The following is a 25,053-nucleotide window of genomic DNA, read 5'->3' as shown; positions in this document are numbered from 1 at the left end:
ATATTTTTGGAAGCCCAATCAAGCAAGGAACTGGCGCATCAGCATGAATTGGTGTTGAGAATACTGTCCGACTTTGAATGGTTAATAAACACTCAGAAGAGCCAGCTGATTCCAACCCAGAAGATGGAATACCTTGGACAAATATTCGACACACACAAAGGCCAAATCTTCCTGACCGACCACAAGATAGCCAAATTAATAGCTTGCGTCAACAGCGTGATGAGTTCAACAGCACTCTCAGCAAGAGACTGCATGACGCTCCTGGGGATGTTCACGGCAGCAACTCCCACCGTGCCCTGGGCAAGATTTCACACGAGGGCTTTTCAAATGTCTTTTCTAAGCCAGTGGGATGCCATATCGCTAGCCCAAAGAATTCAGGTACCAGCATGGATCCACCAAAACATAGCATGGTGAATGACACCAGCTACCCTGTCACGGGGCATGCCCCTTATATATACTACACCCCTCAGCCCAAAAGGCTGGATTTTGGTCACCTCAGATGCCAATCTCCAGGGCTGGGGTGCTAACTGCCTCAGCAGACAGGTGCAGGGAAGATGGCGCACAACAGAAGCCAGATACTCCAACCTTCTGAAATTATGAGCAGCCTTCCTACCCTATTGGCTTTTGAAGACTTAATTCATGGAGCCCAAGTCAAACTAATGATGGACAACCAGACAACCATCACCTATATAGTCCGACAAGGAGGAACCAAGAGCCTGAGATCTTTTCTTGGGCTGAGAGACATGTGGCAGCCTTAACAGCAGCCTATAATCCAGGCAACCAAAACTGCATTGCGGATCAACTTAGTCAGAGATTCCCCACCAACAGCGAATGGGCAAACAACAGGTGCCACTTGTAGCCAATCTTTTCCAACTGGGGGATGCCATTCATAGACCTGATGGCAATCACAGAGAATGCACAAGTGCCAAAATGTGTCACAAAATACAGGGACAACAGAGCAATAGCACAGGATGCATTTTCTATCTCGTGGAGCTTTCCCTTTGTGTACCTCTTCCCTCCGGCCCCACTGATCATGAGGACCTTGTTGAAGATTGCGATCACTTTATTGCCAGTCAAGCCCTGATGAAGGGGGCACATGGACCCCTGAAACGTGTTAGTTACTTCTCAAATTATATCCCTGACCGTAAATGGAATAAAGTTGTATCTGGACCTCCTAAAAGTGGTGTGACACTTCAATTTCACACAAGCCAGAGAGACTGCGGAGATCCTTTGGGGTGTAGAAGCCACCTCCTCAGGAACCAGATCATTTATACCAACATAATATCTTAAGATAACAATACCAGTGGAGTGTACCTGTGGGTCCACAACTGTCTTTTCCTTTTCACTTTACTCAACTGATAAACAGATGTGGACTGTGCACTGTCTGTTCTGTAGGGCTATATACAGAACTGAGAACAGGTGCAATGCTCACTACAGGTAGCAGATTAGTAAATTCAAACAGGCAATCCAAAAGTTGGGTGCTCAGGCTCACCAAGTGTCTCCAATCCACTGAAATCCAAATGAAATGAGAAATGTGGCCGGCAACTCCAACATCTAGGCACAGGAGTAGATAAAATACTAACATGTTTCGGCAAAGAGCCTTGTTCACAGCAAAGTACAATGAAGACAAAGACCATAAATAAAACAAACTTCACCCACATGTGGGCCATGTTACAATGTTCATTAGACAATTAAAATCAACAGCAGGTGTATGCTATTCAAGAAGCAATGTTGGTCTACAGCTAAGGTCATAGTAAGATAAGCGTAATTAATATCCACAAATAGTATATACCAAGTAAAAAATCCTCTACGTAGAATAGTATAGGTAACTATATAACCCAGGCAAAGAGACACCTAAGAAAGGAAAAAACATCAATGTATATATGAACTGTAAAAAACATTTTATATATACTAATAATATTAAGAATATATATAATGCATTCTTTACTTAAGAAAAAGGTTCACATCCCACCTGGAATTGAGCCCAGCAGATGTTCTCGTTCCCAGGGAGAAGATCCACCATACCACCCTTAGGAGAATGTTGCGGTGGGTGTCTCCCCCCCAGCAAGAAGCCTTAACTCTTTCCAATCCACTAAATGTAATCCCATTCACATTGCCGGCATGCAGATGTTTAAAATGTTTAGACACATTAGATAAATTCTTCTCATTAGTATATGCAGCTGCATTGTAAATCTCAGCAATTGTAACTCAAAGTGGTCTAGATGCACATCCCACATACCGGAGTGCACATAAACCCCAATTCAATAACATAAATTAAATTTTTGGTACTGCAATTAATGTTATCCCGTATGACAAATTCTTTACCATTAGATCAAGAAACAGTGGTTTTATGGATCTTGTTGTGTCTATTACAACAATGGCATGAGTTTAAGCCACAACAAAAGGAACCATTAGTCTTCAACCAGGATTTATGAAAAACAGAGAACTGAAAAAGACTGGGGGATAACAAACTATCAAGTGTCCTGGCACGTCTGTTGGAAAAATTGCAACCACCAGTAAGAATTACAGTAAGATCCTAATCGGTAATAATACAGATAATACAGGCAGATTCTTGCAAATATTTTTTTTAATGTGCACTCCGGTATGTCAGATGTGCATCTAGACCACTTTGGGCAACTATGTGATAACAAATGGCTTCATATGGTCACTATCCTTAAATAAAAGATATTTTATTAGTATGATCAATCACTTTTTCAATATAAATGCCAAATTGTCACAATTTCTGCCAGGGTGTGCAAACTTTTGAGCACAACTGTATATGTGTGTTTTACAGGTAATCTTAACATCATTGACTGGTTTCTTCATATGGCTGGTCTTTCCATGTGATTGGATCTGGCTTAGCTTTCTAATTTTGCAGAATATTAAGGCTATACCTGGGGGTGTTTTATAATTCTGTGGTCCAATCATGCATTGGAAATTATTCATGTAAATGGTTCTTTGTTTGCAATCCATTATGCAGTCAGGATGGCTGAAACTGGTGTCTGTACCATTTAGTAATTATGTGCCCAATCTGTATTCCATTTGAAGGGCTCTCCTTTATTATAATGGGGGAAGACAACTACCCACTTCTATAATTTTGTTCATGTGATCAAAGGGAAGATAATTCTGTGTAAGTGTAAATTACTGTTAAGTATTAAGCTTCTTTCTGGTAAGGTTGGGCCTTGGCAACATACGTGTTTTATTTTTGTTCCATTTCTCTTTTTTGTTCCTAACAAGATTAGATTGGACAAGCCCTGAAAGCTCTATTGCAATACCGTACCTTCATTGTCATCTATAGCCCACTAGCTAGCTACTGTCCCGTTGAACCTCTTTTCACTGACATATGAGGGAACACCATGTTCTTCACATTTTGATTATTAAAATGTAGCCTTTGGTATTATGTCTGAATATATTAAATATGACTTGTAACACGTTTTTTTAGACTGATCACACTTTTTTAATCCTGTATAAAGGTCCTGAAGAAGCAATCAAGTGAAATGCCTTGACCTTTTTGGATTATTAATCTTTTGAATTTAAAAAGAAATGTAAATTTTCTATAAAACCGTATTTTTGTGGGGTTACTGGAATGGTTTTAATGATATTGTATGTGTATGTAATTTTTAATCATATAATAAAAATACTGATTTTATGAAATATTTGGTGTAATCCCAGGTACCAGTAAAGTCCATTAAATTTTCCATGTTTTCAACCATACTCTATGTGAGAGTAGAAGAGCCATGCTGTTTGATGCAGATATACCAACCGCATACTGGGGGGGAGGTAATTATGACCACATGCTATCTCCAAAATTGACAACCAAGAAAATTATTATTATTATACAGGATTTATATAACGCCAACAGTTTACATAGCACTTTACAATATAAGGGGAACAGAACAATTACAATACACTTCGATACAAAAGGAATTGGAGAGCCCTGCTCATGGAGCTTACAATCTAAAGGGAGGGGGAGGGGGAGGTGGTACAAAAGGTAATAGATGCAGGGGATGATCTGATGGAGGTGACTCAAGTACAGTTCTTAGGTGGACACATGTCCAGTACTCACGGAAAGGTCCCAATCTCCTCTTTCGACTGGGACCTTTCCCGATCATGTGTCCGTCGTGACGGCGTGTCACAGCGGTCACATGACCCTAAACCCCGCCCCGCCTCCCGGCTTCTGAAACCCTTAAAGGGCCGGGAGGCGCTGGCGCCAAAGGGTTAACATAGATGTAGTACCCTCATAGGTAGGTGTTAGAATTAGGTGGATAGGATTAGATATGCTTTTGATTGATAAATTTACTTGTCACTCTGTAAGCAGAGTGACTCTATTTGTTGCTAGGTAAAAAGTATAGTTAGCTCACTGTACTGAGCAAGCTGTGATCATTTAGTTAGGTCTGCTCTGTGTGCTCAGGTGCTGCTAGTCTGCCTATAGCTACATCTGTATCCAGGAGACTGCCGACATTTCTGGAAAATAGGCATGAAGCTATGCAGTTAACAGCATGAATGTTGATACAACCTCAGCCTATCCCAAACAGAGGGGGGCTCCAAGGCATGCTGGGTAATTGTATATATTCTATGAGCACACTGAGCTCTGGGTCTTTCCTGTCTAGGATTGCCCATGCCTAGGAGAAGGCACATTGCCCTCCCAGGCAGCTGCTGCCGTAGAAACACAAAATGGCAGTTGACTAGTGCAAACCCACCTAAAAGATGGTTTATATTATATCCTATGCAGACTAATATATCACTACATTAGTGAATGCAATATTGAATTTATTAGATCTGATGGATCATGAAAAGGTAGACATGGACATGGTGAACATAATACAATCATATTAAAATCAAAGAATAAAATAAGAAACCGTTCGGCGTCTTCAAAAAGCTGTATAGGCAAAAATGGTCAGTGCGAGGCTGTAGGGATTCTTCTGTATTCATCAAATAAGTGTTCCATACTAGATGACTTAATAAATTTGTTTTCCTCTTTAACTGTTCCTTAATGAACATCAAAATACGTATGAACTGGTTCCTAGGAGTAAATGATGGATAATCATAAATTCAGAAGAATCAAAAGACTTATCATCATCATCTCAGCCTAGTAGGATGCACATGTGCAGGTTAATTGAATTATGAATATACATCTCATTACCTTCTTTGTGAGTGTGCCATGTCTTGTAGATAGTGGATATGAATTTTCTTGCGTAACTAGGAGTGGTGGAAATTAATTCAAAAAATTAAATTGTTATAGTGAATTTTCTAAAAATGAATAAAAATTTCAACAAGATGATGTGAAGTGATTCATGAGTGTTATTCATATATGACTATGGTGCATTTACCATTATGAAGACCTGATCAATTCCCACTGATGAGGTGAAAAGCATTCATATGTGGGTAATGATGATGAAGTCCAAAGATGTAAATATAGAAGTCTCAATAAATTGTAATCAGACATTCATGGTTCCTTTAGATGTACCCCTCTAGGGGTTTCAAAAATTCCTCTTATGTAAGAGCTGATGCGGTTCCTATGGGGATGCGTGAGACTAATGTCCCATATCACAGACAGTAAAACACACGGTATAAATACTATATAAATACCTATTGGATCCAAAAATTCCCCTCAAGATAGGGCTCAAATAGCTCTATCGTTGCATAGGGTATATAGTCCCTGCTTCCGTAGGCCTCAAGTGGGCTAAATGAGGGCCTGAAAGCTGAGACCTGGGTTCTGCTATGCTGATTGAGGGGCTGTCCTCTGAAGATCTTGTCTGGTATAACGGAGGAATGCTTCCAGTTACTCTTGGGCCTTGTGAGTACAGACATCCCTTGGGATCTTAGAGACTGTATGCTGTTATCCCCCCTCTGGTGCTAGGAAGTCAGCTGCTGGTCCAACAAAGGGAATACCGGCTGGTGTTCTGAAGAGCTTTGTCCATCTTCCCACTCCTACTGAACGCGACACTGCTCTGGAGCTCTAAAGAAGTTACTGCTGTTACTGTTTGTTGCTACTGTTTAAAGCTGAAGTACACTGTTTGATTCAAGCACAGATTCGGATATAGCTTGTGAGACAAAGTATTTTAGGAGGGCCTGGACTTTATTCCTGTGGCTTAGTCTACAGTATTTTCGCATGGATCTCCAAAATGATGTGGAAGTGTGAATACACTGCTGTCACTTCACAGTTTGCACTGTTTTATTTGCTTTGCAGATTATGCTTTGTTTAGGTGCTTAAAGCTCAATTCCAGGCATATATAAGAAAAAACTACAGTCAACATATTCATTAAAAAAAATAAATAAATACATATCTACATAAAGTAGAATTCCGTGCAAAACCTGGCTACTCTGAACAAATGCTTCCATCCCTCCTTACACCCATTCTGACTAACCTGGTAAGAAAAAACTGTATACTTTCCGGTTTTCAAGCAGTCCTGGTCCAGTCATGTAAAGTGTCAGCCAGCGGCAGCTGCAGGGGAGGGGAGAGAGCACTCAACAATGGTTGGTAATGCCTGGGAGTGGTGACATCACCCATAGGCTTCTATGACCCATTCATTGTCAGCGATCCCTCCTTTACCAATGTTAGCTAATAGAGGGGAGCTGGATCCTAAGCCAAAACAAGAAATGAGAGTAAATCCCTACAAAGTAAGGGAATAACCGGTTGCCCTCAGGGTCACCAGAATCACTGTCCCACTTTGAAAGATTTCCCCTCTATTGTTTTCCTGGTGACAACCCAAAATGGGGGATTTTATTTTACTTTCACGTTCGGTGGTAACAGTCACCAGGACAAGTAGAGAAGGTGAATCTCCTTAACAGGGATGTAAGAGGTGATTTTAATTGGCTAGTAAGGGCACCAAAAGCACAAGCCCCTGCCCCGCTCCTGTCCTTTTGCTAAAGCACTATCCCACCTGCTGAGGCCACACCCTACATCGTATTGTGCCCACTCCATGCCTTAGGTCCCCGCAGGACATTTCCCGGCCATCAACCTATATAACCCAAGGAAGAAATGTCAACACATGAATAAGGTTGCTGCACTTTACTGATGGTACTCAGGAAATGACATAATAGTCACGTCAAATCAACATACAGTACATTCCAGAGTCACTTGATATTACATAGTCAATCATATTTAGTGGACAGTCCATAACAGTCATGTGTGACAGCATAATTATAAAGCACTTTAGCATCCATCTTCTTTCAAACAGTGTCTCCCTTCAAGGCTCACTCCATAGCTCCACATGCTCCCTGTAGTTACTCCCCTGATCCTAGAGTCATCAGTATTCACTCAAAAGGCTCTGACTTGCCCATTAAGCTTTGGGCATCCAGCTCTTGACTCACCTTTAGTTATTTCACAGACAGAATTGCTGCAGTTGCTCCTACTGAACTCTCCTGGGACTTCTGCCGTGAGCATGGCCTTGGCTGTGCTGACTACATCTGCATAGATGTGGGGTATTTGGCTCCCATGCCACATATGCTTTTTGGCTCCTTTCCATCATGCTTATATATGCGCTCTGACTCACCCATGACATCACTGCAGAAGGACTTCTCTAAAAGGAGAGCTTACAGGTGACACATACAGCAATAAAAACCTGGCAGGTGTTCTAACCCCTCTCCCCTCTAAAACTAAAACAAAAACAAAAAGTTTTGCCTTTACTTACATTTTAAATTTGTTCTTACTGAAATTTCCATTTCTGTCAGTGCATGTTAGTTCACTTCAAACAACTGTCATTGATAATACATAAAGCATACATATTAATACTTGAATACTTAATGCCTCGATCTGTGTCGCATCCTCCTGGCTTCTGTTGTTAAGAATTCCTTTGTTTGCGTGCTTGTTTGTGTGTTTTTAACTAAAACGTATTCAACTATAAATTCCTCTACATAAACCAGAAAGCAACCAGACAATACAAAATTCACTTCCATTTATAAATAGTTGGAGTATAAAATGCGGTGTAATTTGTGTCGTTCAGAACCTTCGGATTTTTTAATCTCCTATAACCTCAGCAGCGTGACTGTTCTCAGGTTTTATGGATACAACAATTTCTTTTAGATTAACTGCAACACCAACTGCGGTGATGACTTTGTTTGCCTCCAATTTGCTTTCAATTTACAGGGACTACCTGGAGGCAGTTATAATATGAGTTGCCGCTAAGCTTGTGCAGATTCTCCTCTTTTTTCTGCAACGCACCGAGGAAGAGGTTATGAAATGTAGGGCAACCTCAATTCCCAAATCTTTATTACATTCCTGACATAGTCCGAAAAGCTATTTTCACGTGGCCCCAAATTACAAGTTTCCATTTTCTTTGGCATGCGCTAAGGACAAGTGGGACACCTCCGGCACGTAGTAGACTCACCTCCAAAAACTTCTCCCACTGGTAGACAGACGAGAGGAAAAGAACATGTGGCCGCTAGACTGTTTCCTATGATGTACGTGCCATGTGGCTCACTTAGGTAAACACTCTGTCATTATTCCTGCAGCAATGGGGTTAAATGGATGTCACTTTCAAATATTTATTTTCTATAAAAGGATCATCATTTTATACAGAGAGGAACATAAAATATTTATTTCACAATTTCGGAGAGATACATTTATTGAGTTGACATTAGGTCTTATGACTGAAAAGGTCTATAAGAAGCACATTCCTGTAGCAACCAAGCCAATCTACATTTGTACCGTAGCTAAAGGAAATTTTAATTGGTTTCTATGGCCAAACCTATCCAGTTTTTGTTGTTTTTAATATTTTTTATTTAATACAGGGTTTATAGAGCAACAGCAGTTTATCAAGGGCTTTAAAAAATAAAGGGAAACAGTACAGTTAAAATAGAATTCAAGATGAGGGGGTTAGAAGGACCCTGTTTGTAAGACAAGGATGAATAATACAAAATGAAGAGTTGATGGAGAGACACTTTAACCTATTACCCTGTCACCCCCGTATACCTCTTATGGACCAGAGCAGTTTTTACAATTCTGCTATGGACCTGTTCATTCAGCAATGACCTTGCTATTACCTATAATAACAAAGTAATACATATATTGGTTTTTATAGGTACAAAAAAGGCTTTCTTTTCTTCATATTGCTACCATGCATTTTCACCACAGCCTCAAGAGGTGCAGAAACAAAATGAAACTGGACTTTTAACGTGCCTTGTCAGGGACACATACAGTAAAACTTTACCATTAAAACATAAAAAACATCATTCATTTTGAAAATGAAAGGTTTTTGTGGCTGTGGGTGTGGTTGCCAACATTCCTATTTAATCACATTGATTGAAAACCCCTTTCATGGGATTTTAAAGACAACCATAAAACAAACTATGTATATTTTTTATAAAAACATTTTAATAATCGTAACCTTGTGATTACACAAAATCAATAAACTTTAAAAAGGATATTTTTTGTATACATTACTTCACATAACCTTATTTTCCACAGAAATAAAGCATTTCTTATGCATCCTTGTTACAAGATTGATTTTCAAAACCACATGTACAAAACATGTCCACACTATCACAATCCATTGTTTTTTGGTTGTTGGTTGGTTAGCTTGGGGTATCCAACGTGTTTCAAAGCTTTTTTCATTAGCTCCTTCCTCAGGGAAATCATACCACAGTATATCATAATCTGTTAGATATGGAGGCCATCTCCTATAGCCAAGGTGTAACAAATGGTTGCCACCATCGCTCTTGATGGATCCACACAAGGACCTCTTGAACCTCGCCGCCCAAATTAGCCATCCATGGTTTTGATTCAAGAGTCTCCAAGCCACTTGCATGAGCTATCTACACCCTGGATATGTATACAATATGTGGGTTGCGAGGTTCAAGAGGTCCTTGTTGAATCCATCAGGGGCGATGGCGGCAACCATTTGTTACACCTTAGCTATAGGAGATGTCTTGTAACAAGGATGCATAAGAAATGCTTTCTTTCTGTGGAAAATATGGTTATGTGAAGTAATGTATACAAAAAAATATCCTTTTTAAAGTTTACTGATTTTGAGTCATCACAAGGATACAATTAATAAAATAATGTTTTTATATAAAAAAGTATACATAGTTTGTTTTATGGTTGCCTTTAAAAATCCCATGAAAGGGTTTTCAATCAATATGAAAAAAACGTCCTTAAAAGATATAAAAACATAAACCAAAATACAACAAATGACATATCATTTTGAATGTACAAATGCATGTTTATGGTTTCAAACTGGTGTAATGGACCAACACATTTCACAGTGTTATTGCATCCTCAGGAGCCACATCTCTATTAGAACGGATGTCATAGCTATACAAAAATAACAAACATAAATTTAAACCAACATCATAACCAACAGCATATTTACCGCAAGGCAAACAAGGCATTTGCCTAGGGTGGCAATTTTCAGGGAGGCGGCACCACCTTCTAGTAGAAGGGACACATGTGATGAGAGGTGTTTGGCTGCAGAATGGAGCTCCATTTTCAACAGGAAACCTCCACTCCCCATTTTTTTTTTTAGTGAATGTAACAAACAAGCTGAGACTGCAGAGTAGAGCTCCACTCAACAGAAAATATTCCACCTTTTTTTTTTTAATTTAACCGCTTCCCGTCCAGAAGTACTGCTACAGGGCAGCACGGGTGCGTAAAATCACGTATGTATATGTGATTTTACAGTTCCGGGAAGGGGGTGCATGTAGGCCCTACCCACACCGCCTCGGCTGTCAATCTGCCAGCGCCCGGTGATTGCTGAGCATCTTCGACGGGGGAAGAACTGTTTGTAAACATTACAGTTCTCTTCTCTGTCAGCTTCTGCACACTGCTTTGCATGATACAAAGCAGTGTGCTTACAGTGAAGCACTAACACAGGACACAGTGTAAAACGGCACACAGTTAACCCTTTGATCGCCCCAGATGTTAACTCCTTCCTGCCCAGTGACATTAGTACAGTGTCTGTGCTTTTTATTAGACACTGATCACTGTATTGATGTCACTGGGGATGTCAGTGATACCAAGTCAGTTCCCCACAGTATCAGAATGCCCTCTGCAGTCCCGCAGTCGCTGATCACCGCCATTACTAGTAAAAATAAAAAATAAAATAAAAAATCCCAGTATATATACTGCCATTTGTAAACACTATAAATTTAATGTAAACCAATTAATTTCCACGTATTGTGATTTTTTTTTTAGCAAAGACATGTAGCAGAATACATTTTGTGCTGAAATTTGTTTTTTAAATTCACTGGTGCAAAAAATAAAATATAGCGCAAAAAATAAAAACCGTACAGGCGATCAAATACCACGGAAAGAAAGAACAATTCCTGGGGGAAAAAGGACGAAATTTAATTTGGGTGCAGCATTGCATGGCCACCCAATTGTCAGTGAAAGTAACGCAGCGCCGTCACACAAAAAATGGCCTGGTCAGGAAGGGGGGGTAAATCTTCAGGAGGGCAAGTGGTTAATGAACTTTAATTTAACAAACAACCTAAAGACACAACTTAAGAAAGTGGAGGCTACAAGTATACTTTTCAAAGGGGTGTAGCGGCAGACTGAAAACATGTGACCTTCACTTCAACTTTGTTTTAGTGAACTTTACAATACAGTCTGGCTGCAGAATGGAGCTCCATTTTCCTTTCAATGGTTTTTATTGGGTTTTTGGTGTTTTAAAGAATGGTTAAGTACAAAGGTGTCCATTTATGAACCAGCGGTAAATGATCGCTGCTCAGTTCTCCGGAATTCTCGGGGGAACACAGTTCTCCAGTGAATGCCTTTCATGAAGCGGTGTAGATCAGTTCTCCGAACGAAGGAAGAATGATCTACAAACGCTGGAAAACGGCTGATTTTAATATAATCTTGTGAGATTACAGTAAGAGATCAGTTTGCTAAGCAGAGGTAAATTATCGCTGCTTAGTTTGCGGTTCCTCCGATTCTCCAGCTCTGGGCTGGAGAATATGGAGGGAGAACACAGATCTCCAGTGAAGGGCTGAACATGTTCTCCGCTGATCTCCTGAGTGTCATAAACTTTGAATGACCAGAAAGTAGCTGCGATCCTCTGAATAGCAGCTATTCTCTGTGTCATAAATGGACACCATAGTACAGTTTCAATCATGTATAAGAACATAAACAGGCTCATAACTACAAACAGCAGTCAATAAGAATCCTGTGAAACGGCACATGGGTAGTGTAGAAAACATTTAAATCAACTTATCAGAAGGTAAAAATAAAGTGTACTTTGTTGTGCTGGTTGGTTAGCCAGTACATGGAAAAGGGGGTCTGGCAGTAACACAACCATCGACACTAATCAGAATATAACATTAGAGAAATACTAGTGTATTTCGAACTAAGAGGAGTATAGGATGTCTCACAGGTCATAGGGCATTACCGTGGGAGAGCCAAGGAACAGAAATCAAGAAGAAAAAAAAAAGGGGGGGGGGATGAAGACAGAATAAAAGGAATGGACATCTAGAACACCTTAAATCTCTCTGAAGGGTTAAACAGATTAAGGGGAGGTAAAGCTGTTCGCTGAAATCTCAGGATGGGCATGCTGAATCCAAGGGGTCCAGACTTTGAGGAATCTCTCATGGGTGTCTGAGAGGATACTTGACAGTTTCTCGTTTAGTAAGAAGAAATCTAGCCAACTATGAACTAAAGGGTACAAACTGCTGTTTCCAGGCTTTGCAATGTTTTTCTTTTGCCGAAAGAAGTACATGGGGGGCCAATTTAAATTGACATTTAGATATGTCCGGAGGTTTTAAATATAAGAGAGTGTACCAGGGGTCTCTTGGAAAGGGGCAGGTGAGTAGTGATTGGAGTAGTTTTAGAACCTTGGACCAAAATCTGGAGAGCATGGGGCATGTCCACCATCTATGGAGAACATCACCTGGTGCTTTACAGCCTCTGTAACAAATATTAAGGGCGGATGGATGGAGTAGAGCTAAGCGGGAAGGAACAAGATACCATCTTGTCACCGTTTTAAAAGCCAATGCTATAGTGAGGATATTGATGGAGCATGTGGTCAACGTTGACCATATCTGTGACCAACTTCCACAATCTTTAGTGCCTTTAAGGTCCCTCTCCCATCTGGAAACATAAGTGTGATTATTAGGATTCTGTAAGTTAGTCAATTGTGAATATAGGATGGAAATAAGTTTAGGGGAAAGAGGCGTCCGGTGGCATATGTGTTCAAACAAGGACAATTGTTTGGTTGGATCTTTGTCGGTGAAGACTGATTTGATTCAGTGTTTAATCTGAAGATATCGGAAAAGTTCTGTAGAGGGAACTTGATGTTTTTCCCTTAATTCTGTCCACCTGTAAACTGATTGGCCTGTGAAAAAGGAATGAATACATTTGAAGTTGTGAGAGATCCACCAATGAAATGCGGTGGGGGATTTGAGGCTGGGTGGAAACAGGGGATTACCCAAGATGGGTAGGAGCAGTAAATGTGGCGAGAGCAGGCTGATAATGTATTTTGTAGAATCCCATGTAAGTAATGAGTGGGTCATTAGGGGGCTGATAGATATGAGTCTGGATTTCAGGGGGAGCCATAGGAGTGAGAGAAGGGAAACCGGATGGCAAGAGAGTGCTTCTATGGTTACCCAAATAGGGGCTTGTTTTGCTGCGTATATTGAAATGAAGGGTGCTATTTGAGCTGCCACATAGTATTTGGGGAAATTAGGGACTCCCAAGCCTCCCTGTTCCTGTGTGTGAGCATAGTATATTTAGTGGTCCAAAACTTTTTATTGGCCCAAATAAAGTGTAAAACATGATTTTAGAAAGATTTCAGGGCGTTGGAGGGGATTGGGACAGGGAGAGTGCAAAATAGGTATAAAAGTTTGGGGGAAATGGTCATTTTAACAGCATTTATTCTGCCCATCCACAAGAGAGGTTGGTGTGACCAGGTTATAAGTAGGGTTTTGAGGGAACAAAAGGGATATAATTGGCCTCATAGAGGGTGTAGTACGAGTTCGTAAGGTTAAGCCCAAGGTATTCTAAGTGCGCATAGGGCCAAGTGAAGTTGTAATTTAGTTTAGCTAAGGGGAAGGGCAGGGTCATTCCAATAATACCATTTTTTGTTTTGATCAGTCTTGTCTTGTCTTTGAGAGCTACTATAAGGCCCTCCAGCTCCTGAATATCATCCACTCTGGCAAACCATTGTCTCAGTGTTGGTGAGCATGTACTCTTGCAGGAACTAGGAATACATGCTTTTGCTGTGTTCAGCAGCTGGAGAAACATTGATTTCTTATATATTTTACAGGACATGGGGGTTAAATGAAGGAGTACTGCCACTTGGTTACCAGCTAAGGTATATCCCATAACTTTAGAGATTGTTTTCAGAACTGGGTGGCAAAAAGATTGAAGAGTTGGGTACTCCCAGAATACGTGTAACAAAGTTCCACTGTGATTGCCACACTTACAACAAAGATTACTCTGTTGTGGGAATAGCTTAGTCAGCACTGAAGATGTCCTTTACCATCGGGTAACTATTTTGTAAGATATGTCTTGATACTTACTACTGATTGAGGCCTTGCATGCAAAAGTGAGAATTCTAGTCAGTTGCTCTTCTGAAAAAGTCATGCCTATGTCCACTTCCCATTTGGAAAGGAAATCCTAATCCAGTTCGGTATGAGAGAGACAGCATGTGGTGTGAAAAAAACTGAAGGAAACAATAATCCACTTCCCATAGAAACTGAAAATGCACCTGTGTCCAGAGGGCATTTAAATATTTACATATTTTTAACAAAAATTGTATGCACTGTGGAATAATTAATCTAAAATAGCTCCTCAAAAATCACAACAAAGACTCTAAGGTCAGGTAGATATTAGGAAAAATGCTCCTCCCCCCCTCCCCTATAATGGTAGTCAGAAATCTACCCTTACCTTGGTGGCCAATAGGAATAATTCCTCCTTACAGTAGCAGTCAATGGGAAGAATTCCTCCTTACAGTAGTGGTCAAAAGAAAGAATGCCCTCTTAATGTGGAGGTCAGAATGCCAGCTAAAACGATCATTGGTGTCTGTGTCATGCCACTGGATCTGCCAAGTGGTTTTGGACCAGGAACTATGCAGGCACCATCAGATTGGAGCTCAATGAGTCACAGCTCAAGGAACCTCTACCTACCGCTGAGGAACCCTGGATGAGAATGCCTGGTTTAAAGCCAAGATTCTGCATCAATAGAAAGCAAGGGGGAAAGAAGTTGTGATTTTAGTGCCTCTGTTATGAACCTTGAAGGTTCATTATTCTACAATGCCTAGAGGTACAGAGGTGAATGCTAGCTTTAAAGTGTTTCAATACAAGTTTAGTATAAATAATTACTTTAAAGTTGAACTAATATCAACACATTTCTATTTTCTATGTTTTCCATCTGTGCCCCAATCCTTCCAAAGGGAGGAAATCCCTAGTTGTCACCAGAACTAGTGTCCCCAATGGAACATTTCCACTCTACCCTGTTCTGTTGACAACCTAAATTTGGTAATTTCCTTTCACTTTTGTTGACAATGGTAAACAGAGAGACTGAAATGGGGAAACAGACAGCAAAATAAACCTGCCAGGGGTTCTAATCCATCTCTGCTCTATCCAAAATGTTGAAAAGTTTTACATTTCCTTGAACTTTGATGCACATAGTTTGGGCACAGGTTTACATTAATGCAGAAGTGCAGGCAGATATAAAATGCCATGTAAAACTGAATTCCAGGTATCAATGTATTGCATAGATACATTGATGCAATGTGGACCAATATAAGGAAGCACATACCTGAGGGACTGCAGTGCAGGTGGCTAATCACTGTAATAGTGGCCACTACTACAGTGGTTGCCATAGTCCTCCGTATCTCATGCCAAGTAGCTGCCCTGCTGCATAGTAACCACAGGGGGTTGCTCACTAAGCACCATTCAAGTAAAGCCTTGCATTTTTCTCAATGAATGCAAAGCATTCCTTGATTGAACCAGGCAGAGAAGCAGGTTGGTGATGACATGATCTCAACCTTGTCAAATCAGTGAATGCTTTGCATTCAATGAGACAAATGCAAGACATTCTCTGAATGACAGCTGTGCTGAGGGACCTACTCCCCTGTGCTCAGTGAATTTAAGTCTGCCCCACTGTAGCAACACTGACACACAGTTATGGAGACTATGACTTCTCAGCCTTTTGGCTAAGATCCAGTGTAGTATTTGTTCTTGTCAGTGTTCAGTACGGGTGCTGCGCCATCATTCTTGCCTTTTGGCTGGGATGGCCATATAGTACTCCTGCCGGTAGGATGGGGGTCCTTAGAGATCTCCACTGTGGGAAGGAACCTGAATTGAGCATGCACCATGTAAGGCATGGGTTAGTATTAATTCCCTAATGTGAGGGATTCTGAGGGGCCCAGTGCCTCCTGATTTGAATGATACTGCTTTGTCTGGCCAGGGGTCACCTGTGGTATTAAGTGCCCCCTGGGAGTGGTGACCAAGCGGTGCTCTTAGCATCACTACAAGTTTCGGACCCTACTATGAGAATGAGCATTTGGCCATGCACCTCTAAATTTTTTTCTGCACATTGTTTCATAGGTTAGGCCTTTTGACCAATTTTTTGTTACCTAGCCATTGTGTTGGCCATTGGCACTTTTTTATTTATTCATTCTCAACATGACTTACTGCACATTATGTGTCTTTTTTCCTTTTCCTCAAAGGTGGTAGGGTGTGGGTTTTCACCCTACCCTGCAGTCTAGGGGAGTAATGTGTGGCCATCAGATTTCTTCCTTCCCTGCCCACCCAATACTCATTGTTCGGCTTAAGCTGATCATGAAAAGAGTGGTCCTCCAGGCCTTTTGGCTACGTGGTCCTGAGTATGCCTTGCCTCCATCAGTAGTGTTGCGCCTGGGGGATTGGGGGGGCCTTCCTTTTTGGGAGGGGACCATATGACACAACCTAGTGCACCTTTTTTGTGTATATTCACTTTTATGGTTCACTTTGGTGTTTCATTTTTATGTACTGCACCACCAGCTCGAAAAAAAAAAAGTTCTATTGAAAAAATAACTGAAGGCAAAACGTATTTGGTGGAGTGGAGGTGGATTAGAACACCTGTCAGGTTTTACTGCTGCCTGTGCCCCAGTTAGGGAGATTCAGCCTCCCTATTTGTCCTGCTTAACATTATCACTGAAAAATGAAAGAAAATCCCAAATATTGTGTGGTCGCCAGAATAGAAATAGTGATGAAATCTTCCAATGGGGGCGATAGTTTTGGTGACTATCAGGAATTTCCTCTCACTTCCTGTTGAGTCTGTAGGACTAGAAGAAACGGGATATCTCCCCAATGGGAACCAGATGAAAAAAAAGCAAAAACTAACAGGGGTTATAGTGCTCCCTTACTCTAATCAAAATGAAAAAAAAAATATTTGCCTTCAGTTCTATTTTAAAAAGCAGAAGCAGACCCCCAGAAAAAAAAATCAATGAATGGGAAAGTGGCATACAGGAGCTATGCAACATTTAAAGATGGTAGCAATCAATGGTGAGCACATAACCTGGCCTTTACGCATGCAGTGCCCAGTGCACAGAGAAGAAATGGTGTTTAGACCTTGCTGATATCAGTCATACATGACATGCCTTTCTTGCATTCTTAACTAATTCCACTAGATGGCGCAGCCATGTGCACAGAAGAAGCATGATAGCCAGAGCAGAAAGATCCTGGCAGAGCAGCCCCTGAACATGTAGGACTCATGTGTGCTTGCAACAGGTAAGCAGGGAAATAGTTCTTGTACAAACATGGTAGAAACTCCATGATGCAATAGGAAATATGGTTTCCTATATACTTTGTGTGACATGCATAAACAGTCCTACTTAGGCAAAGTACCCAAGGATAGTAATCACAGTGCTAGTTTGGAAGATTCCAATATATTTAATTTGCATATCTGCAAGATCTGGTGTCCTTTCAGTAGATAAAAACAGCAAGGCCATCCGTTACCTGCTGTGCACAGTTCCCCACACGCAGCTAATGTGTAAGGTAAAGTCTATGGGCTTGGGAAAATCCATATGTAAATGAATAGAAAACTGGCTAAAAGATCGTATTCAGAGAGTAGTGGTTAATGATTCATACTCTGAATGGTCTGGGGTTGTCAGTGGTGTACCCCAAGGTTCAGTGCTGGGACCCTTACCTTTTAATACATTTATAAACAATATAGGGTCTGGGATTATAAATCCCATTTCAGTTTTTGCAGATGACACCAAGCTGTGCAGTGGAATAACGTCCTTACAGGATGTCTCCAACTTACAAGCCGACCTCAATGCACTGTGTAATTGGGCAACTATGTGGCAAATGAGGTTTATTGTTGATAAATGTAAGGTTATGCACTTGGGGGTTAAGAATATGCATGCATCATACATACTGGGGGGTACAACTGGGGGAATCAATGTTGGAGAAGGATCTGGGGGTTCTAGTAGATCACAAGCTTAATAATGACATGCAATGCCAAGCTGCGGTTTCTAAAGCGAGCAAAATCCTCTCTTGTATTAAAAGAGGTATAGACTCCAGAGAGAGATATCATATTACCCCGGTACAAATCATTAGTAATACCTCATCTGGAATATGCAGTTCAGTTTTGGGCACCAATTCACAAAAAGAACATTGGGGAACTGGAGAAAGTACAGAGAAGGGCAACCAAACTGATAAGAGGCATGGAGGAGCTCAGCTATGAGGAAAGATTAGAGGAACTGAATTTATTCTCTCTTGAGAAGAGGAGATTAAGGGGGGATATGATCAACATGTATAATACATAAGGGGGGATATGATCAACATGTATAATACATAAGGGGGATATGATCAACATGTATAATACATAAGGGGGGATATGATCTCCATGTATAATACATAAGGGGGGGATATGATCACCATGTATAATACATAAGGGGGGGATATGATCTCCATGTATAATACATAAGGGGGGATATGATCAACATGTATAAATACATCAGTGGTTCATATAGTGAACTCGGTGTAGAGTTATTCACCCTGAGGTCATCACAGAGGACAAGGGGGCACTCTTTACATCTGGAGGAAAATAAATGTAATCTCCAAATATGGAAAGGTTTCTTCACAGTGAGAGCTGTGAAAATGTGGAATAGACTCCCTGAAGAGTTGGTTCTGGCCAGCTCAGTGGATTGCTTTAAAAAGGCCTGGATTCTTTCCTAGATACACAGAATATAACTGGATACTAACATTTATAGGTAAAGTTGATCCAGGGAATATCCGATTGCCTCTCTGGGGATCAGGAAGGAATTTTTTCCCCAGCAGGAGCAAATGGGATCATGCTTTGCTGGGTTTTTGCCTTCCTCTGGATCAACTGTGGCTATAAGATTGTAACTTTATTTTTAACAGTTGAACTGGATGGACTTTTGTTTTTTTCAGCCAGACTAACTATGAAAGAGGGGTGCTGAAGACTGTTATTGAATATCTATGGGCACCTTTATAATTGAAAAATATACAATATACTTTATACTTAGAAATATACAACAAATTACTAAAATCTCATATAAGCTTTAACATGTTAATGGAATTTCTGAAGCTGTTTAACATACTCACTAAAATAATACCTGGTGATCCTGGCATGAAGATCCTTGTTCGGCGCTTCCTGATATAGGGTGACTACGCACTGTCCGTGTCTCCCATTTGTGCCTTTGCGTTGTCACCCTGTTACACTGCCCTCTGTTAGAGACTACGAAAGGTTCTTTTAAAACACATTAGGGATGCATTGTCCACTGCTGTCTCCATAAGGAAACCCATCCTGAGAATTGCCATGCAGCCATTCCTGGCGTACATGCATATAGGCAGGAAGTGGATCCAAAGAGGATGCAGAAAATCAACAGAGCTGATATGGAACAAAGGGTGAAAAAAACTTGTGTGAGATCATGAAAAATAGATTACAAAGAAATTAAAGGCTAAGTTCGCCTTTTAAAATAAATAATAAATGCACATTTCTTGCAGGTAAAAAAATTGAATTTTTTTTTATTTTTTTTTCAGGAGCCTGTAGAGGATCAGCAGATCACAGGTGCAATGTCAGGCTGCTGCAGATTTCAGCTGTTTGAAAGCTGCAGAAAGTGTCAGTGAACTACGAGAGCGCTCATCAGCTTCTCACAGTTCATTGAGAACTACAACCCATCTGCCACTGTGGCAGACAGTACTTGTAGTTCATTAATTCACAGAACTCTGAATTACTGAATGCACGATACGGCTGTGTGGGCAGAGATTTTTAAATAGTTTTTTTTAAAATGGGTTAGATTGGGGGTGTGGATATTGTTTAGTGTCACCTTAAAGTGGTTGTAAAGGCAGAAGGTTTGTTACCCTAATGCAGGGGTCTTCAACCTTTAAGACATAAAGAGCCACTTGGACCCGTTTCCGAGAGGGAAAAAAAGACTGGGAGCCGCAAAACCATTGCAACATTTAAAACAAATCTGACACTGCATATATTGCAAAAAGCGCTCTGGTCATGAAGGGGGTTTAAGGGCCCAGTAAGCAAAGGGTTAATCAGGGCCACAGTGTATCGTCATAATCACAATCATAGCCTTAGGTCAGTGGTGGGCAACCTTTTTTTTCAACTGAGCCAAATCTCGCCAAAACCACGATTGAAATTTATTTTGAGAGCCACATTTTTAAAACTGAAAATACATCCCCCATATAGTAATTCATCCCCCATAGTAATTCATCCCCCATATAGTAATTCATCCCCCATAGTAATTCATCCCCCATATAGTAATTCATCCCCCATAGTAATTCATCCCCCATATAGTAATTCATCCCCCATAGTAATTCATCCCCCATATAGTAATTCATCCCCCATAGTAATTCATTCCCCATATAGTAATTCATCCCCCATAGTAATTCATCCCCCATATAGTAATTCATCCCCCATATAGTAATTCATCCCCCACATAGTAATTCATCCCCCATAGTAATTCATCCCCCATAGTAATTCATCCCCCATATAGTAATTCATCCCCCATAGTAATTCATCCCCCATATAGTAATTCATCCCCCATATAGTAATTCATCCCCCATAGTAATTCATCCCCCATAGTAATTCATCCCCCCTATAGTAATTCATCCCCCCTATAGTAATTCATCCCCCATATAGTAATTCATCCCCCCTATAGTAATTCATCCCCCCTATAGTAATTCACTTACCTTTGCTCCGCGCGTTCCTCTCGCCGTGTTCCCGCGCCGTTCCGGTCTTCAGGGCGGACTGTGAGAGGAGAGGAGTTCGTCACGCTGCCCCGCCTACATCCTGACAGCCAATGTTTGCCACGCTCCGCGGGCTGGATTAAAAGGTCCGCCGGGCCGTAGTTTGCCCATTGCTGGGCTAGCTGCAGAGTCCTGACTTTCGGGGCGGCCGCCCGAGAGGAGGGAGGGGAGCGGGCGCCCGGCACACAGAAGAGCCGCATTAATGTGTGTAAATAGCCGCGGCTTGCCGACCACTGAGCTACGGCAACCCTATTGCCTGTCACCTGGTGGGCAGTGTGCTCCGGAGCCGCAGCAAAGGTGAAAAAGAGCCGCATGCGGCTCTGGAGCCGCGGGTTGCCGACACCCGCCCTAATGCATTCTATGCATTGTGGTGAAAAACCTTCTGTTGCAGCTCCCCTTTATACTTAGCTGAGCCCGATCTTGATCCAGCGATCTTCATGAGAGATCTGTCCAGAGGGTCTGTCTCTCCTCATTGGCTCACACAGTAGCAGGAGCCATTGGTTTCTGATGCTGTCAATCACAGCCAGTGAGCCAATGAGGAGGGGTTGGGGCCGAGCCACGCTGTCTACGTGAATGGATATTGTTTATTCACAGGACCACAGCTCGAGAGTGAGCCTGCTTAAGTGACCCCATAGCAAAAGGCTTGCTATTGGGAGCACTCGGCAGGGGGGAGAAGCCAGGACCACCAGCGGGGGACCCAAAAAGAAGAGGATCAGGGCTGCTCTGTGAAAAACCATGGCATAGAGTAGGTAAGTATAAAATATTTGTTATTTTAAAAAATAAAAATACAACCTTTAAGCTGGTGGTACTCCATTATAAGTATAGCACTACTCCCTTTTATTAGATTTTAGAACCTTGTTTTATTAGGGGATTTTAGAACTTGGATGGGGTAAGGGGTGTACAGGATGCCCAAAAGAACTGAGGACAACTTCCTGAACTTTGTACAAGTGGATACAGCAGGAGAGTCTCTTGGAGAGCTAGCCAGCGTCTCTTTTTGTACCACCCCAGACTGCCGATGCTCCTCTATCTGGTTGCCTGGAGGAATCCTTGAGCAGGGGATCCAGTGCCTGTCACTTTAATAAATAAGACAGTCCCAGGAGGTGGCTAATCTGGTTTGCCACCAGAGTGCTCTTTCCCCTATCTGGCCCAGGGCATTCAGTTCTACTCACTCAGTCCTGCTCCTGTGTTGCTGGTGGGTCAGTGGCTGCTACCAGGCCTTTTAGCTGGGACACTCCTTCCCTGCCTCACAGGTATTCCTCTCTCAGGGGCCGGGGAAGTCCTAAGTTTTCCTCCTTCCAACGTCCTCTGACTGTAAGTGAGTGCATCTCCATCTGGGCCCCCTCACAGGCTCCATGCCTCCAGCCACATATCCGCTCTATTTTCCACCCAAGCTCTCCTCCAACTCTCCTGCAGCTGAGCAGGCTCAGTTACTCTTAGAGGCCCTTTGACAAGCTTCCTTTTGGGTATTGGCCAGGATCCTCTAAGAGTACAAACCAACCACTCCTCAAATCCATCCAAAGTTCTAGAACGGGGAAATTCCAGAGGGCTGGTCTGCAGAGCCTCTCACCTCTGACCCAAAGTTGACTCTGCTAGCTATCACACCCAGGCTGTTACTCAGCCCTCCTAGCTAACAATTGAAATAGAGATCCCTCTAGCTAACTAGGAGGGTGCAACATAAGCAACACAAGTTATGATGGTTACAGGGAACATCCAATAGTGAAAATGAGTGAACATTGCACATAAAGTACTATGGCATATGTATATGGTTTAAAGGGTCTTTGACTTAAGAGCTGAAAAAAAAAATTAATGCCCCTTCTAGTTGGCTTCCCCCAGCCCTGTAACCTTTAAATGTTCATTTTTGTCTACTGGGACAGAAAAAGCAGGTATACTTACCATATTCCTAGCAAACCAGGCAGCCAGCACTCTTCTCTGCTCTCCAATGCTCCAGGTTATGGACAGGTTCTTGGTGTACTCACCTACAATGCAGGACTGCTGGTACTACATTGTATGTGATGATGTCAGACAGACAGCAAATGGCGGAGCAGCGAAGAGAAGCCACTTTGTGGACCAGTCGTGAGGCTGTTTGCAAGCCTGCAGGAACAAGGGAAAATATAAGCATTCTTTGTTATGTTCCCCTCTCACATACTGTACCTGTACGAGGAGTTTGAGATGAACAGGTGGCCTCTTGCACAATTCCCATCCAAGCATCCTTGAATTTTGGGACAGGGGCTGCAAGGGCAATGGAAGGGTGCAGGTGCCTGGAAGCTGAAACCAAAGAATTATACTTGGAAGCAATGGTGTCAAACAAGCAGAAGCACAGCATTGAGGCCACTCTGAATAGACCAAGTCTAGTAGTGAGCAGAGCTTGGTCACAAGTTCGATAACAGTCAAAGTGGTAGACACCAAATTATGAGAAGGATCAAGGTCAAAGACAAGCTGAGGTTGGCCACATGCAGGCAGTGAGATACAGAAACGTGGTCAATAGTCCAGGCCGAGGTTGGCAACAAAATGTAGGCATCAAACACAGACAGGTAAGAATTACCCACTGGGTGGTTAGATGAAAGCCAGGTAAATAACAGGGTCAAGCAGGTTCAGGATCAGGGATAACAGGAACTCAAGCTGAAAGACCATTCAGCAATGATCTGCTGCAGGGCTCAAGTTTAAATAGCCTACTAGACCCCAGTATCCCTAGTGGATATTCCCGTGCATTCATGTGCATGTTGTTGAGTGCATTATTGCACCTTTGGTTAACTTCCAATGCATGAAAACATGTGCAGGTTCACGTGCATGATCTTTGACATGGTTTTCCTGGCATGTCCCTTAGACAAGAATGAGCATTTAACCCTTGCAGTACAGAAACCCAGTACAAGAGTCAATTTTTATTTTTTTTTTGAAGTTCAACTTCAAAAGTCATTCTGCAGAAAATAAATGTTCCTGTTATTTTTTTTTTCTTACAGATGTGGACATTTGAATATCAAAATTTTCGTACAGTAGTTTCTAGCAGATGTGCTCAGTGACATGGACATGTTGGGAAAAGCACCATATTTTATGATAACACAGGAGCTGCAATGTTGACAAACCACAATTCCCAGAAAACTGAAGAGCGATCATTCCCAGAATGTAGCTGTGTATTATAAGTATTTTTCTAGGCACGCCATCACATTGAGACTGGATATCCCACGGCTTAAAATCCAAACTCTATACTTCAAGTTATTATTTACAGTGCATCATAAATAAAAGTCATCTCAAACATTTCACTTTTTAAGAACTTGAAAAAAAACATTCAAATATTAAATTAATTCTCATTAAAGCATAACAATCTCAGTTTTTAGCTGAATGTAATCATTAACGGGGATTTATTTAAAAATATTTGCTTGCTGTACTAAACCCCAATGTGGAGAAGCAATGTTTCTTCTCCTAGACCAGTAGTCTCCAAACTGTGGCCCTGGGGCTGGATGTGGCCCTTTGCTTACTTCTACCCTGCCCTTGGGGCAGTATTCAGTCTACAACTAACACCAGGGATGGGGCACCATTCCTCCAACTGACACCAATTATGGGGGCTTTTCGTCCCACTGATATCGCCAGTGGGGCACTTTTACTCCCATTGATACCAACAATGGGGCACTATTCCTTCCACTGACATCAACAATAGAACACTTTTTCTTCAACTGATACCAACAATGGGGCCCTTTGTATAGAAAGCTTGGAGACCCCTATTCTAGACGATCAATATTGACAACTGTAGGACCTTTTTCCAAATTTTACATTTTATTACAGGACTAAAGTCTTTCTCATCCAAGATTATTGTTTCAAATACCACTTTATGCATTGGCATACCGCCATAAACCCAGACTGTATGGTCATCTGCTGACTTAGCACCATCCATAGACAACTTTACTCTTCAAT

At 41.5% G+C, this 25,053-nt stretch overlaps 1 pseudogene; it reads left to right on the top strand.

The window, feature by feature from the left end:
• The first annotated feature begins 16,071 nt into the window (after positions 1-16,071).
• On the top strand, positions 16,072-16,188 carry LOC149454363 (U2 spliceosomal RNA; annotated as a pseudogene).
• The last annotated feature ends 8,865 nt before the right edge of the window (positions 16,189-25,053 follow it).

The sequence above is a fragment of the Staurois parvus genome, unplaced genomic scaffold (genome assembly GCF_062004578.1).
Source record: "Staurois parvus isolate SC_StPar_1 unplaced genomic scaffold, SC_StPar_1.0 ptg000432l, whole genome shotgun sequence".
NCBI classification, from domain to species: Eukaryota; Metazoa; Chordata; class Amphibia; order Anura; family Ranidae; genus Staurois; species Staurois parvus.
Note: the sequence above shows the minus strand (reverse complement) of the source record. Positions and strands in the feature narration are given on the sequence as shown.